At 50.6% G+C, this 17585-nt stretch overlaps 3 non-coding genes across 3 annotated transcripts; all 3 read left to right on the top strand.

The window, feature by feature from the left end:
• Positions 1-160: 160 nt before the first annotated feature.
• Positions 161-234, top strand: TRNAT-AGU. The gene has a single exon. It is a non-coding gene; the product is annotated as a tRNA-Thr (tRNA).
• Positions 235-2449: 2215 nt separating this feature from the next.
• On the top strand, positions 2450-2521 carry TRNAE-UUC. The gene has a single exon. It is a non-coding gene; the product is annotated as a tRNA-Glu (tRNA).
• Positions 2522-6670: 4149 nt separating this feature from the next.
• TRNAT-UGU lies at positions 6671-6744 on the top strand. The gene has a single exon. It is a non-coding gene; the product is annotated as a tRNA-Thr (tRNA).
• The last annotated feature ends 10841 nt before the right edge of the window (positions 6745-17585 follow it).

The raw sequence follows: 17585 nt of genomic DNA, 5'->3' as shown, positions 1-17585 counted from the left end.
TAGAAGCTCTCTGTCAGCTCAGCTGTGGCTTTCTGTGCACTGAGCCAGCCTGCTCAAGGTCTGCAAGTCTTGAGGGAAATGGGGAACAGTTTTACTTTGGAATTTGAAGGTGTAGTCTTGGACCATCAAGTGGAGAGGTTGCAAAGGGCCTGCTGGGGAAGGCCCCATGGCTTAGTTGGGTAAAGCACCTGTCTAGTAAACAGCAGATCCTGGGTTCAACTCCCAGTGGTGCCTTGTTCTATAGCTTTTGTCTCCTCTGCTCACATTTTCCTGAGTCTTCCTAGGAAACAGAAGAGACCTCCCTTGACAATCCAAGTAATTGCTTGTGAAGGAAAAGGCTTCTTTCCAACGGAGCATTGGAGAGAATCAAATCCTCAGTCTGGTGTTGATGAAAAGGCTATTGGCATTGGCAAGGAGGTTGCTTCCGCTGCAATTTGCTGTGACAGGAGACCCTGCGTTGTGCGGCCATGCAATTCACTGGGGATATCTGTGCACAGAGCCCCTTCTAGAGGGTTCTCTGCAGGGCTTGCAGGAAATGGAGAATGACTGTCCTTTCACCTTTCATGTTATTGTTGATGAAAAATGGAGCAGTTCGGGGAGAAGTCCCAGAGCGTGGCACCATGGCAGAGCTTGCCAAGAGAGCTGCTGGATAAAGAGCAGATTCAGGATCCAGCATCCAGTGCTGCCTTGCTGAACGTGCCTCCTCTTGTCCCCTTTTGGTCAATCTTTTTTGTTAACGGAGAAGCCCGACTCTGGCTAGCCATACAAATGCTTGCAAAAGAAACGGGTCTTTTTGCTGACAACTGTCAAAAGGAGGCTTTGGATAAACAGGGAAACAAGGTCAAGGTCACTGTAACTCATCTTGCATGTGCAGCTGTTGAAGCTACAAGGCAGAGCACTAAGCACAGTATTACCACGGCTGGTCACAGCAGGATCTCTGTGGGGGGGGGGGATCCATGGGGTACAATCCCAAACTGTGGAACTGCTCTGTCCTCTTCTCTCTCCAGCCTGGGCTGTGTCTTACAATGCTGCACTAGTGACAAGCAGCAAAACCCCCTCCATGTGCTGTGATCACTCAGCCAACAACATGCAGCAATGCATCCAACTAAGTGGCATGAATGCTCTATAAGCCACTTCTCAATTATACATAGAGAGACACCAGCATATCTCCCCAGCCCTCAGCCTTGCACCTCAGAAATGTACCGTCTTACACTGCTCAAAACCTCTTGAAAAGTGCAAGCTCATTAATTAATTCACCACTTCCTCAAAAAGAAAGTGAACATGCACCGGCCTTTTTAATCTGAGCAGCTTTCCCAAGCACTTTGGACAATTTCCCAAGTAAGTTTAAAACATTAAAATAAGTTTATTAACTACAGAAAGATAGATTGTAAGTGATTATAAGTGTTAGGCAGAGAGGTCAAAGTTGGTTACATAATTGAAAATAGAATCTGTGTGACATTCTAGACCTTTGGGGGAGCGGCTGTAACCCCCATATTCCTCATTTTCATATAATCGTGATCTTACATATAGAACATGACTTGTAAGGTATCAGGGGAAAGGATATGATCTGCTGAAAGTCATTTCTCTACCGATCTATGTATACCATTCATGCATATGAAGTTATGAGAATTGTGCAGTATGGTTGTCACTGTGCTGTAAGTTGGGGGAATCAGCCATCACCTGCATGAGGCCACACACGGGGAATTGCTCAGCCTTGCTTGGAGAGACGCAGTGATGCTCACCTGACTCTGAAGAGGGCCACAAAGCCAATGGGGAAGTAAGGACATGATAAAAGGAGAGTCATTCGCCATGCTTTATCTCTCTCTTCCACCTCTACCTACAGCCATCACCACACCAAGTGACTGAAGAGCTGATCAAAGGGGAGACCCCAGCTGAAAAGCAACCAGCCAGCCTGTGGTGAGAAGCATCTAAGTTTGTAAGGGCACTGAAAGGGTTAAGATCAGCTTAGAATGTGTTTTGCTTTTATTTCACAAAAACAACGAGGAGTCTGGTGGCATTTTAAGGACTAAGAGATTTATTTGGGCATAAGCGTTCGTGGGTCAAAAACCCACTTCTTCAGATGCATGGAGTGAAAATTGCAGATACAGGCATAAATATATATTGGAACATGACATGAAGAGAGTTATCTTACAAGGGAAGAACCACTGTTGAAGGCCAATTCAGTCAGGGTGGATGTGGTCCACTGCCAATAATTGATGGGGAGGTGTCAATACCAAGAGAGGGAAAATTGCTTTTGTAGTGAGCCAGCCACTCCCAGTCCCTATTCAAGCTCAAATTAATGGTGTTAAGTCTTCAAATAACTTGTAATTCTGCAGATTCTCTTTGACGTCTGTTTTTGAAGTTTTTTGAATGGCTACTTTTAAATGTTAATGAATGTGAATGTGTGAATGTGTTAGTGAATGTGTAAATGGATTAGCAACTGTGCAAATCCCATATGGTCTAGTGGTCAGGATTTCTGGTTTTCACCCAGGTGGTGTGGGTTCAATTCCCAGTGTGGGAATAGTCCAGAACTTTTGCTCAGAGGGGAGGCAGGAAATGAAAGGAATGGGAAGGGATCCTGCCAGCAGGGGAGTTGGACAGTGTTCAGAGAGGATCCCAGAAGTGGGGGTGGGGGCAGTAGCATAGCTGGCGGGATTCAGCAGAAGCAGCCACTTCCCATCAGGCTGGCAGGGGCGGAAGCGGGGCCTGCCAGCTGCACGGCCAGAGGAGCTGCAGGGCGGCAGCGGCAGGCTGGCATGAAAGCTGTGCCTGCCGGCCGGTGCGGACACAACCAAGCGCTGGGACAGGAGCTGGGGACAGGCGGCAGCACAGGAGGGAAGGTGAGCAGTGGGGGAGGTTCTGGTCTGAGGGCATGGCCAGAGGGGGAGCCAAGGGGGGTGGGTGCCTTTTTTATGTTTTTTGCTCCCCCTATGCTGAAAACCTGGCTACACCACTGGGTGGGGGGGCAGAGGTCTGAGGGGAGGTCAGGGAAGGATCCCAGCTGTGTGGGAAGTTGACACTCTGGAGAGCACAGGCCTGGCATGGGGAGTGGGAAGAGGGAATGTGTCCCTCTAAACTCACCAAGGGCAGACTAGGAAGGACTGGAAGAATTACGTGTTTGTTGGTAAATGTCAATTTCTGTGGAAACACACGACCCAATGGCAAAATATTTCCATCGATAATAATCAAAATTGACAGATGGGCAAAGTAAGAAACATGCTGCTTGAGACCGTGTCCTGTTCTAATCCATTAGGGGTCCCTTCTGCCTTAGGCACCACCATGTGGGCGTTTCATTTCCGTCCCCATTTTCACACAGAGACACAATTTCCTTTACATGGATCCATGAACAGCAAAACCTCCCTGTGTCTTGTCTGAGCCAGGGCATTCGATTCCAGTGAACCCTTCTCTCCTGCAATGGCAATGGTCAGACAGAGGGGATGCGTCCACCTTCCTCCCCCGGCAGTGAGATATTCCCTCTCCTCTTCATGCTGCTGTTGTTATTCCATGAGTTATCAAGGATGGAATAAAAAGCTGAGTTTACTCCAGGGTGAGGAAAGAAAGGAGCCACCAACTCCCTGAAAAATCTCAGTGCCCAGAGAAAACCTGCCCTGCTATTGGACTCACAGAGGTGCTGGCGATATGACGGGAAAAGGGACTGTCTGATTTGCCAAGGCAGGGAATGAACAATCTACAGCCACATCTATAACCACAGACACACTCTAATCATGCTCCAGCCAGTAGGGAAATGGGCAGGAATTCTTGCTGTTCAGCCATGGCCACACGTACAGAGCTGCACAGCAGTGAGTGTGCTGGGGAAGCTGGTCTGAGCAAACCATTGGAAATGACCCTTCAGTGAGAACAGAACCAGAGTATAGAAAGGCCCCTGTGTTAAGTGGTTGTGGCTGAGGGCTTAGGGAGCTGGGCTAGAAAACCATAGGGGTCTTTCTGTGGAGGCTTGATTCTTTCCAGCAAGGCAAGGCTGGTGTGTGGTATCTTCATGGTTGTACTTTCAGTGTCAGACCACACACAGACACAGTGCACCAATTATTATTATTATCACCCACAGTGCACCAAGTCTAGACGTATTCAGAGGCTAAGGACATGTCAACATTTCAAACATTGAGTCTATGTCACTGCAGCTCATTAATGGAGATGCTCTATGCCAGAGTTTCTCAAACTTCCTTTCACTACAACCCCCTTCTGCCAAAAAACTTACTACATGGTCCCTGGGAAGGGAGGTGGAAGGATGTCGTATCTTATACTGACATGTGCCAACTTCTCATAAACTCAAGGCTGGATCTGTGGGAAGAACGTCTCCCTATAGAAGAGACTAACACAATAGGAACAGGGATTCTTTGTTCAATCTGTAGCTCTGAACAAGACACAATTCTTTAGTTCTTAGCTCCAATACCTGGCAATTTGCTGACCAGGCCTATCTTAGCAAGCAAGGCTTTCTGTTTACCCCAGCTTTCTCTTAGCTGATCACGATTTGCTAGGCCTCTGGTCCCTTGACCATATTCTGGACGTTGGGTCTGGAAAAGAGCTGGCACAATCCATAGACCAGGTTGTTATACAAAATGCACATGGATTTTAACCCTTCACATTCAGTAATGGCAAAGTTCTTGGTTCAGGCTTGTAGCAGTGATGGAATAAACTGCAGGTTCAAATTGAGTCTCTGGAGTCCATCCACAGCTGGGATGGGTCATTCAGTCCTTTGTCTAGAGCTTCAGTTTGTAGCAAAGTCTCTCCAGGGGTATGAAGCAGGATTGAAGACAAGATGGAGATGAAGCATCAGCCTTGTATAGTCTCTTGCCATGTGGTCTTTGCTTTCTTTGTCTCAAGGACACTCTATGCAGCATGTGGCATAGAAAAACTTAAGAGTTCTGTCCACAGGCAGGTCCCTGCATACCTTGCTGAGGCACAAGGCGTATCTGCCTTCTCTCAATGGCAGATTGTATAGCTGATAGTCCTTAATGGGCCATCAAGCAGGCTAGGCAGAACTGACACCAACTTGTCTGGCTGGGGAGTTCCCTGGAAGCAGAGCACAAGTTTGAAATACGGGCAGCATAGAGCCAATATTCATAACGTCAACTACAAAAATGATACACATCTAGAGATAGCATCATTATAATCAGCCAATCAGAACCTCTCCATAGACCCCTTACATGACAACCTTTCTAACATATTGGCTGCAAATATAGAACAGTGGTCCCAATGGTGATCTATGCAGTTACAGATTATGTCAATAACATCACAGGAGGTGACACAGCATCAGTGAGACTGATACTGGAATACTGCCTCCAGTTTTGGTGTCCTCATTTGAAAAAGATGTTGTGAAATTGGAGCTGGGGCAGCAAAGAGCCACCAAGGAAATTGGTGGATTCTCCATCTCTTGATATCATTTAATGAAGACTAGCTGCCTTTCTGGAATGTGTTTGCCCCAAAAGTAGCTATTCTGTCATACAGGAGGCCTGTGATATGCAGGGGGTCAGATTAGATGCTCTAATGGTCTCTTCTGGCCATAAAGTTGACTAATTTCTGAAAAACTGAGTGTAGCACTGGGAGCAGCATCTGATGTTTTCCTGTCTAGCCGGCTTGCTGCCTAGAACGAACGCTCCTTGAGTGGGCTGATCCACAGGGAGTAGCTCAAACCTCCAAAGTGCCTGGACAGGGGCAGGACATTAGCACAGCAAGGGAGGGGTTTGGCAGTGACATCACAAAGGCCTTTTGCAGGACCTCAGACTATTGGTCAAAGGTGGTGGGGAGGTGGTGACCTCACAGAGAGATGCTGACATCAGCCAGGCAGGACAGGGGCAAGGGGCCAGGGAAACCTCAGAGACCCCTGTGGCTTTGCTTCAGCAAGTCTCCTTCTCCAGGTCTCTCTTTGAGGACTGAGAGAGTATTCGGGTTCACGTAAATGAGTTCCAGGAGGAACCTCTTTTGAGTTTTCTCCTCCCCTTTTAGTGATTTTACTAGAAAACAGACATCCCTTTTAGAAGGTAAGAGCCTCCTCAAGGGAAGGAGTGTCATGTGGGTGTCACATTCAGATGGCGGTGTCCCCCCCCCCCGCTTTGTAAGGAAGTTCCCACCACCCTGCTCTGTGTTCGCAGTGTGGGAGAGAGCAGCATCCATGGCAGTAATTTGCTCCTGGCTGCCAGAGCAGAGCAGCAGGCTCAGCTGTCAGAACTTCCCAGAGCGATGAAAGGGGAGGGGCCAATGGCTCTGTAGCAGGAATGCAGGGCAGGTGAGTTCACCGCGGGCATTGTGGGATACTGGGGAAGGCCAGTTATGGTGATATAATGAACAGCAGAGTCTACTCTGTTACTTTAAGTTTGCTGCAAAAAGCTCTAGCCCTCTCATCGAAGTCATTTTATTTTGTCAGCAAAACAGGGCAGTTTTGTCGCCAGATGTGGCATTGCAGTGTGTGCACCAGCCAGAAGCTACCAACCGAGAGAGCGTTGTGTGTTTTTCACACACCTGAGCAATATAATTCTGCTGAAACAACTTTGTAGTGCAGACATGGCCAAAGATTTACTCACACACAGCTTGCAAGGAAAATGTCACCTGCTCCTCTGCTTTGGAGAATCCAAAGACAAGCAAAGCTTCTCAGGCCCTGGTAGCGATGGCAGGGAGTCAGGTGTGGGCAGACACTGTGTTTTAGTCACCCACAGGCACCATGGCTTAGCTGGCTAAAGCATCTGTTTTGTAAACAGGAGATCCTGGGTTCAACTCCCAGTGGTGCCTGGTTGTTGGGGCACCAGGTATTGGCTACTGTCAGAAGACAAGATTCAGAGCTAGATGGGCCTTTGGTCTAGCCCAGTGTGGTTTTCCTTATGGTTTAAATAACACTCACAGGCACTGACAATAGAGTTACTGAACATTTGGGAGTTAGGAGCGGGTAGGTCAGTGGTCCAGTCCCCACACAGATGACACCCTCCCTCTGGGACAGGGGCAGGTCTGAGCTGTCACCCAAATGCTCATTGTGGCTGCCAGAATCTGTGAGCAGCTTGTTTAGTTTACGCCAAAGGTTGAGTCCTGCTTTGTGCACCGTGTGTGAGAATGAAAATCCTAAACCGCCCTTTGAAATAACAAATGCAGCAGGATGTGTTATTGTCCCTGCCCCAAAGCAGACAGACCAATGGAGAAATGCCGTCGAGTCCAAGGTAATACTCCACTGTCATTTTACCTTTTTTGCTGGCTAAACTCCTTCTTATCTGCCCGGCCCAGGCTGTCCTCTGCCTCAGCTGCTGCTCCCGGCTTGCTCTAGAGTCAAACACGCAGGGCCCCCAGGGGAACAGAGGCTGGGACAGGGCAGCAGCCTGGGCTGGGCTGGGAAGATGCTGGGAGTTCTCGTTCCCTGAGAACTGGCCCGGCTCCCTTCTCAACAGCGAACAAATCAATTCCACGTCCCCTCCCCAGAAAAACCAGCCTGGAGCCAAGGGCAGCAGGGGACGATTCCCTCCAGTTCCCACCAAGGCAGGAGAGAACCCAGGGTGTTTCTAGCAGAGCTTATGGAACTGAGATGGGGAAACCAGCCTTTAATAACAGGCAGTTCCAGTTTAAGCTCAGTGTTTTTAACAATTTCTACAACATTAAATAACCCTTCAATCGTAGTGTCACCATCCGTAACATTGGTTCAGCCTTATAGGTTCCTAAATGAAAACTAAACATCTCTTCAAATCCAAGGGAGTGGAGATCAGTCAGTGTTCAGAGTCATCCCACATAAAAGAACCATGTTGTGGTACATACTGGCCCCATCATGTGGCCATCGCCTTTCCCTCCTCTCTGTTAAAAGTTTTAGTATTTTGCACAGAAACTTTCTTCCCTCAGGAGAGACCTGGGAACCAGGGCTGCCAGCCAGACAAACACCTTTAAGAGGCGGCGTCATCTGTCAAAAAATGATCTCTCTCCTTCAGTTCAGTGACACCCTGAAATGTTACTTATCAGGGCAGAGCCAGAGGATTGAAAGCAGCTACATCAACCCCCTGTGTAGCTAACTGGAATGAACACAAACACTCCCTGGTATCTGAAGAGATGTTTAGTTTTATTCTTGGTAAACTACAAAACTAAAGGGAAAGGCAGTCGTGCCAGATATAAAGAGTGAAACACGAGACAATCATCATAGTTATGCCCATAGTGCAAATTATTTCTAAATTCTTCTTATTATCATTGGTGTATTATTTTCTCTGCTGTCTAGACATTGACTATATCTTGACCAAGAAATTTAGATCTTAATAAAATAATCGACTATCCCTGGTTAAGGCAATGGACCTGATACCCACTGGGGTGTCCCTACACAGGTTCAAGTACTAACAACAGTGGCTGCCTTTTAGCCATAGATTTTAATCAGGGCAATAAATTGATACGAACTCCTGTAAAATCATTTTCCAGCCCAACTCCTTCACCCACATTTGTTAGGGCATTGGGCCACCATGTGGACGTTTCATTTCCCTCCTCAATTTCACACAGAGACACAATTTCCTTTGCACAGATCCATGAACAGCAAAACCTCCCTCTGTCTCTTGTCTGAGCCAGGGCATTCGATTCCATTGAAACTTTCTCTCCTGCAATGGCGATGGTCAGACAGAGGGGTCGTGGCCACCTTCACCTCTGACAGTGAGATATTGGCTCAGCTCTTTCTGCTGCTGCTGTTAGTCCATGAAACATCAGGGATGGAATGCAAGGCTGAGTTCAACCCCCTGAAACATTTCAGTACCCCAGAGGAATCCTGACCCCGGCTGTTGGAATGATATGGTGGAGATTCGAATAGGAAAGGGACTGTCTGAATTGTCAGTGTGGGGAATGAACAACAACCTATAGCAATGTCATTAACCACAAACACACTCTCATCCTGCTCCAGCTGGAAGGGAAATGGGCAGGAACTCTTGCTGTTCAGCCATGGACACACGTACACTAATGCAGCCGTGAGTGTGCTGGGGGAGCTGGTCTGAGCAATTTGAAGTGACAATTCTGTGAGAACAGAATCATGGTGTAGTGAAGTAACTGTACATTAAGTACTTGTGGCTGAGTGGTTAAGGTGATAGACTAGAAATCCATTGGGGTCTCCCCACACAGGTCTGAATTCTGCCAACTATGGAGGCATTAGTATGTTGCTAGTGCCTGAGTGTCCACAGAGCAAAACTGGCGCCAGATCTGGTCTCACTATGAGGCTGGCTATACTTAAAATGCTGCTGTGACACTGCTCTAGCACTATGGAGTAGACAGCTGCTACAGTGACTGGAGGGGTTTTCCATCCCTGTAATAGCTACATTGACAGACCAATCTTTCCTTTCATTTAGCACTATCTAACCACGGCTTAGGTCATCTTAATTATACTGGTTTTGGGGTTTTTCACACCCTGAAAGACCATCATGCTCTACCAACTGAGCTAGCTAGATTTAAAGTCAGTCAACTGCCCAGTCGCAGTGTAGAAGGAGCCTGAGGGTGTTTATTTGTGAGCTGAGATTCCCTGTCTGACATTTGCATTTTTTCCTGGTTTGTTATGTCTCCAGTGAGCAAACCGGAGCTGTTACAAGGCTGGTTGGATGCTGCTTTCTAGACCAGAGAGCTGGGGTTGATTTAGCATGCTGTCGCCATCAGCTGGTCAGAGTAACCAGGGTGGGAGGGTGGAATTTAGGATTCTCCCACCAAGGGGAGGTGCTGTTGGACTCATCTAGTGGGGGAGAGTCTGAGTCTGAGTTCCCCACACGCCACACACACATTTTCACAGGGAATCAGGTCCCCTGGGGAAAAACTCAAAAGAAGCCCAGGCCCAGAAGTGTCAGAGAAGGGAATCACTGTTTGCCTTGAGAGGTGAATTCGGGAAACCTGCAGGTCCTTAGATCCCTCCAGCGCCTGATAGAACCATTTGTGGGGAAGGTCTGGGGACGCCGAGGAGGCAAGGAGACGGGAAAAGGGCTTGCAGCTGTTGTGCAATCCCCATGCTCCCAGCAGAAGGGTCCGGGGGGCTCAGTGCTCAGAACTCACAAGATGGCAAAGCTCAGAGCCTTGTTACACGGAGCTTTTTTTTTTCTTCACTTGCAATGTAAAGAAATCCATGTTATTTTCCTTATTCCCCCATCTTCCCAGTGTCTCCATGGCAGGGCTGGCTCCAGGCAGCAGCGCAGCAAGCAGGTGCCTGGGGTGGCCAATGGAAAGGGGAGGCTTCAGCGGCAATTCGGCCCTCTCAGTACCACTCAGAGGGAAGGACTTGTCACCAAAAGTGGCAGCGGTAGAGCTGCCATTGATTGCAGCTTTTTTATTTTTTTTTCGCTTGGGGTGTCTCCATGGCAGGGCTGGCACCAGGGCAGAAAGCAGGTCCCTGGGGCGGTCAATGGAAAGGGGAGGCTTCAGCAGCAATTAGTCCCTCTCAGAGGGAAGGACTTGTGGCCAAAAGCGGCAGAGGTAGAGCTGCCATTGATTGCAGCTTTTTTTTCCCCCACTTGGGGTGGCAAAAACACTGGAACTGGCCCTGCTCCATGAAAGACAATTTGTTAAATCCCAGATGAGTGGAGTTATATCAGTTCTCAGCCTGAGCCCTTAGGTCTTAATCCTGAGGATATTGTCCCATCACGGGGCCATTTCCCGCCTCTCTTTCATACAGAAGCACAATTTTCTTTGCACAGACACAGGAACAGCAAGATCTTTATCTGTCCCTTGTGTAAAGTAGGGGGCCAAATTCCATGGAAACAATGGACAAGCAGGGGGCCCTGGGCACATCCAGCCCTGGCTGTGAGATGTTCCCTCCCCTCTTTCGTTATGCCCCTGTTGTTATTTCATGGAATGTCTGGGATGGGGAAAAGCTGAGTTCACTCCAGGTGGAGGGGAAAAAGGACCCTGAAAGTCTCAGGACCCAACCCCTGCTACCAGGATCACTGAGGTGCTGGGAATCTGCATGGGAAAGGGACTCTGTGAATTGTCAAGGTGGGGAATGAATAACAATCTACAACTAGATCCACCTCATTAACCACCAACACAGACTAATCCTGCTGCCGATAGAAGGGAAACTGGGAGTGATTCTTTGCTGTTCAGCCATGGAAACAGTGACCCAATTGCACCGCAGTGAATGTGCTGGGGAAAGCTGGACTTCACAGGCAGGTGGCAATAGCAGATCCTAGAAACACCTGGAGCTCCCCACACCACTTCTTCCACCAGGGTCAGGTGTTGAGCGACTCACAGCGCCCCTCCCCTCCCATTCCCTTCCAGCAGGGGGTGGTAGCACCCCTCACCCAATGCAGGGGAGAGGGCTGAGTGTATCTCTGCACCCTGAGCTCAGGGCACCCACTCTCTCTGCCCCACACATCGAATCTGGCCCTGCTGCAAAGTGACCGCTAAGAACCAGCAGCCTCAAGGACCGCAGGTTTGGCCCTCAGAGCAGGGAATGTGTCCCCCAGGCTGCTCTTAGGCCACTGGATGCTCTGGAAACAAGAGAGCTCTGAGTGTAACCCAGGGGTCAGCAACCTTTCAGAAGTGCTGTGCCAAGTCTTCATTTATTCACTCTAATTCAAGGTTCCGCATGCCAGTGATGCATTTTAATGTTTTTAGAAGGTCTCTTTCTATAAGTCTATAATATATAACTAACTATTGTTGTATGTAAAGTAAATAAGGTTATTTAAAATGTTTAAGAAGCTTCATTTAAAATTAAATTAAAATGCAGAGCCCCCAAGATTGGTGGCCAGGACCTGGGCAGTGTGAGTGCCACTGAAAATCAGCTTGTGTGCCACCTTTGGCACATGTGCCATAGGTTACCTACCCCTGGTGTAACCCATAGCAAACAAAGGCTAATTGTGGATGTAGGTCAGTGGTAGAGCACATGCTTTGCATGTATGAGGCCCTGGGTTCAATCTCCAGGTTCCTTTTTCACCCTGCTGCTTTGCTCATGCCCAGAGGGGATGTGGCCGAGCAGTCTCCCTGCAGGAGTTTCAACCCTGCTCAGTGAGGGGCAAGTGCCAATTGCATGGAAGGTTGGGGGCGGTTTCTGCTCCTAAGTCACCTCAGTACATGTAAGATTCCCATCCGCTGTGCTGCTTGGGACAAGGGTAGATGAGAAGGGCGAATCCTCCAGCACTGTAGGGAAAGGTCCCATCTGCACAGCCTGAGAGGCCAGGAAACAGAGGGGCAGTCAGTGCTCAGAGAGGAGAGAGGTCAGTGATTCACACCCACCAGGGGACACTGTCTTTTTGAGGTGAGTGCAGCTTGCTTGGGATGGTGCTGACAATGGGTAGAAAAAAGGCTGGAGTCAATGACAGACGAGACCACAGCAGGGGAAGGGGAATGGCAGCCCCACAGAAGGTCCTGGGTGCTCAGATGCCCCAGTTATTGCACCCTGGCCTGTCGTAGAGAGAGAAAAGACCCAGCGGGACCCAGCCCCCCTACAGTGATCCCATGGATAAGAACCTGGTTGGGAGTGGGGTGAAGGTTCCCTCTGGGCAAAGGGGAGCTGAAATTCCCCAGTGTCCTGGAGTTTAAGCAATGGAAGCTTCAAACCCTGCAGGGGTGGGGGCTGAGGTGCATCAGCAGAAGGTTGGGCTGGACGGGGCGGCAGGTTTGGATAATTTTTGGTGGTGCCCAGAATGGGACCAAGTCCTGCCCCACCCCACCCCACCCCACCCCCACACAGGGCCAGCTTTAGGCCGATTCTCCAGATTCCCCTGAATCGGGCCCCACCCCTAAGAGGGCCCCGTGCCCAAGCCCTGGTACTGCGTACTGGCAAGAGCTGGTGCGCTGTACCAGGGTGGCCCGGCTTCCTCAGGGGGCAATTTAAAGGGCCTGGGGCTCCCAGCAGGGGCTGGGATAGGGCTGGGGTAGGGCTGTGGGGTGCTGGGGGCTATTTAAAAAGTCCAGGGTTCCCATTGCTTCTACCGCCCCGGCCCTTTAAATAGCCCCAGAGCCCCGCCGCTTCCCCAGGGCTCCCACAGCTATTTACAGGGCCGGGGCGGTAGAAGCAGGGGAGCCCCAAGCCATTTAAATAGCCCCCAAGCCCCGGGCTGCTGCTGCTACCCCGGTGCTGAGGGAGGGAGGAGAGGGCACTTACCGTACAGGGTGGGCTGGACCCTCTGTACCCGCACCCCCTGCCTGCAGCCAGCCCCTCACCCCCTGCCCTGCCTACACCTGCCCCTGCCTCCAGCCAGCCCCACACCCCCTGCCTGCAGCCAGCCCCTGCTGCACCCCCTGCCCTGCCTCCAGCCCCTCACCCCCTGCCCTGCCTGCACCAGCCCCTGCCTGCAGCCAGCCCCACACCTCCTGCCTGCAGCCAGCCCATCTCCAGCCAGCCCCACACCCTCTGCCCTGCCTCCAGCACCTCACCCCCTGCCCTGCCTGCACCAGCCCCTGCCCACAGCCAGCCCGTCTCCCCCCATGCCCTGCCCACAGCCAGCCCCTGTCTCCAGCCAGCCCTGCACCTCCTGCTCACAGCCAGCCCCTGCTGCACACCCTGCCTGCACCAGCCCTGCACCCCCTGCTCACAGCCAGCCCCTGCTGCACACCCTGCCTGCACCAGCCCCGCACCCCCTGCAGCCAGCCCTGCACCCCGTGCCCTGTCTCCAGCCAACCCCTGTCGTACCCCGTGCGGCTCTGCCTGAAGCCAGCCAGCTCCCCACACCCCCTGCAGCCAGCCCTGCACCCTGTCTCCAGCCAACCCCTGTCGTACCCCCTGTGGCTCTGCCTGAAGCCAGCCAGCTCCCCACACCCCCTGCCCGCACCAGCCCTACACCACCGGCCCGCACCTCCTGCCCTGTATCCAGCCAACCCCTGCTGCACCCCCCCCCCGCCTGAAGCCAGCCAGCCCCGCACTCCTGTCTCCAGCCCTGACAATCCCTGCCGCATGCCCCTGCGGCCCTGCCTGAAGCCTGCCAGCCCCACACACTCCTGCCTGCACCAGCCCTACACCACCGGCCCTGCACCTCCTGCCCTGTCTCCAGCCAACCCCTGCTGCAGGGCCGTCCTTAGGCATAGGCAGAATAGGCAGCCGCCTAGGGCACCACTAGGTCTGGGGGCACCGCTCTGCCGGGAGCCTGGACAGACGGGAAGCAGTGGAGCATGTAAGAGCAGGGCTGCTGGGTCCTAGCGAGAGCCGAATGCAGCACAGTCTGAGGGAGGGGATTGGCTGCTGGGGTCTCTGGGAAGGGGAGGGGGTAGGGGTTGGGGAAGGAGCTCACCTGTGAGTGTGACTCTCCCCCCCCCTCACCCCCTGGCTGAGGTGAGGTGAGGCAGGCTCTGCGGCTCTGGAACCAGTATCCTTTGTTGTCGCACATAACATCCATTCTTCTCCCCCGCTTCCCCATGGAGCACCCTCTCCTTTCTCCCTCCTCCCCAGGAGCATCCCTCTCTCTCCTCCCTCCCCTCCGTCAGGGCTGGGTTGGGTGAGGTGCTCGGGGGTAGGTGGGGGGAGGAGGCTGGCTGGCTGCCTGCTGAGGAATGAAAGTGAAAGTAACTCACTTCCTCGGCCAGGATTGGAATGTCACACAGGGCTGGGCTGGGGTTAGCCAGATGTGTGAAAACTCAGGACAGGGGGTTGGGGTAGGGTGAGCAGATATCCCTATTTTATAGGGCCAGTCCCAATTTTGGGGTCTTTTTCTTATATAGGCTCCTTTTACCCCCACCACGTCCTGATTTTTCACACTTGCTGTCTGGTCACTCTAGGTGGGGGTAATTGGTGCCTATATAAGACAAAGCCCCAAATATCGGGACTGGCCCTATAAAATCAGGGCATCTGGATCTGGTCACCCTAGCTGGGGAGCGCCTCTCCCCCAGGCTGGCAGCTGCCAGCGATCCACCTCAGCCGGGGGGAGCTACACAGGGCAGGATGAGCTGCTGTGGCTCCATGGGTGACCTGTCCCTGAGATCAGATGTTGTGCTAACTTCACCATGGTCCGTAAGGCTGGTGGTGGTGCCCATTGGCGTGTGATTGGACCTGAGGGTTTGCTGCTGCTGTTGCCACTCTGCACCCCAAGAGGTGGATTTTGGGGTCTACTGCAGCTGTTGGACCAGCAGGCTGGGGGGTGAGCCAAGCATGAAAGCAGTACTGTGTTGCCACTTAGATTGTCATTTAACAACTTTGTTTGCCAAAAATTCTTGCTAACAATCCTGAATCCAATTTCAATATTTTTTTTTTTTAAATCAATATCTTAGCCAAAAACAGAAAATTAAGTTGTTGACAATTATTAGTGACAGGTTTGGTTTGAGGCAGGGAGTGGGCCAGTTTTCATCAGAGAAACAAAAAATGTTGACTGACTTTCCTATAGCCTGTTACTCCTGATAAGAGCCCTCCAACAACTGTAATATGCTCATCTCCTTACTAGTGTATAAAGCAGGGGTCGGCAACCTATGGCACACGCGCCAAAGTTGGCAGGTGAGCTGATTTTTGATGGTACGCAGTGGCAGGCTGAGCGGCTCAGCCCATCACTGCTCTGGGGTTCCGGCTGCTGCCCTATTGCCAGCTGGGATACCGGCCGCCGGCCCCACTCAGCACCTGCTGCTGGCCTGGGGACCCCCAAGGAACCCCAGGCTGGCAGCGGGCTGAGCAGGCCGGCTGAACCACTCAACCTGCTGTCAGCCTGGGGTTCCATTCACTCAGCCGGCAGCGGGCTGAGTGGGCTGGTGGCGGGCTGAGCAGGGCTGGTGGAGGGTTGAGTGGCTCAGTCTGCTGCCAGTCTGGGGTGCCAGCAGCACTCAGCCTACTGCTACTCCGGGGTTCCGGCTTCTGGCCCCTTGCCAGTCAGGAGCCCAGCCGCCGGCCCCACTCTGCCTCCTGCCAGCCTGGGTGAGCAGAATCCCAGGCTGGTAGCAGGCTGAGGGGGGGTTGGCAGCCGGGATCCTGGGTGGCAGGAGTTGGTGGTCAGAACCCCAGACCAGCAGTAGGCTGAGCAGGGCCTGGGATCCTTGTCTAGGGTTCCAGTCACCAGTCCCGCTCAGCCCGCTGCCAGTCTGGGGTTCCATTTACTCAGCTGGTAGTGGCCTGAGCAGGACCTCAGATAATAACAATAGTTTATTTATATAATATAGACATAGAGAGAGACCTTCTACAAACGTTAAAATGTATTACTGGCACGAGAAACCTTAAATTACAGTGAACTTGGCACACCACTTCTGAAAGGTTGCCAACCCCTGCTATAGACTGACCATATGTTGTACTAAGAGTCTCCTGCTTTTTTTTTTCCTTTGAGTCAGTATAGCTTTTGCCAGCCCAGAAGTTGGGCAGCCAATGTTTTACGTTTTCACAATATTTTCTCCAACTTTCATAAAGTAAATACATAGTTAATATGAGTTAAAAAGGCCAGGGACACTTCCTTGTGAAGAATCTGTACAGCAGATCATGCTAGAGCTGTGAAAATGTCAGTTTTTGATGGAACTTTAGAGGCAGTGATTTATCATGTATTTTATCATGTGAATGTGCTGCTATTGCTAATGTCTTTCCAAACAAAATAAGGCACAATAGGACTTCTGTAACATTTCTGTGCTACCTTAATCTAGATGAGATGATTCTGTGCTGACTTCATTTTGGTCACTTTGTGCTTTACCTAGCAGTAAAACTAGGGTTATATTTTCCCACTGTTTGGAGACCCAGCTTATTAAACTGATTTTGCAGCCAAAAAAGCCAGAAAGATTGCTTTTAATTAAAAACAAATCTTTGTTTCAATACCGCTTCATATAAATTTCCAATAACATTTTGACAAATTAAAAAAATTATATTATTTGCATCATTCTGTCAAATCAGAATTTTTTCTATAGTGCCAGTGCATCAGCATTACAGTGTGCTTCATTAAGTTAAACTGGTTTTAATAACATGAATGTGGCAAGTTTCCTTTCTGAGTAAAAGGTCACACTATAGAGATGCTCACTTTGCCTTAGCTTAACATACAGGATAGGGCCTGTAGGTCCTCGTAAGTCATGTGCCCCAGCCCCCTAATCATTTTTATTGCCCTCTGCTGGACTCTCTCCAGTTTGTCCACATCCCTTCTCATGTGGGTCCCAACCCCAAAAGTACTCACATTTCACCCCAATGGCCCCAAAATGTACATAGGGTGCTGCCATGGTCAAGTCGCCCTTGAGCCTGCTGGTGGAGAACAAGGTGAAAATTAGCCAGGACGTCGCTCAGTCAATTTCCTCTGCTCCCAGCAGGTGGTGTCAGAAAGCTCCAAGATCGCTCACTTCCCTTTCTCTCGCTTCAGGCCCCAGGGTTACAAATGCACAAACCAGTTGGGATTCTCCCCTGGACTCAGGGTGTGGGGCTGCTCTGAGGGGATGGACTTGCACACTTGGGATATTAGTGCAAAGATACAATTTCAATTTGACAAAGAGAAATCGGAGGGCAATTTATATTTGGTAAAAATCTTATTTAGTGAAAGGAAAGCTGCAGTGACAGCCTGGTTACTGGGGTGCAAAACACTTTCCTCCTGGGAGAAACAAGAAGTTAGAATTAGAATTTTACATCATTTGTTCCAGTGTTGGCACAGGTTTAATTTTGCTTCTGTGTAGGCTTGTTTCAGCCTGTGACTTTATTGGGTTGTTTTGTTTTTTTAAGTTGGAATGGAGCTTTTAATTGACATTTGCTGGATTCGAATGGCTGACCTGCAACACCAGTTTTG

This window comes from Mauremys mutica, unplaced genomic scaffold (genome assembly GCF_020497125.1).
Source record: "Mauremys mutica isolate MM-2020 ecotype Southern unplaced genomic scaffold, ASM2049712v1 Super-Scaffold_100089, whole genome shotgun sequence".
Taxonomy (NCBI): Eukaryota; Metazoa; Chordata; order Testudines; family Geoemydidae; genus Mauremys; species Mauremys mutica.
The sequence above is the reverse complement of the archived record's forward strand: the minus strand, read 5'-3'. Positions and strand labels throughout refer to the sequence as shown.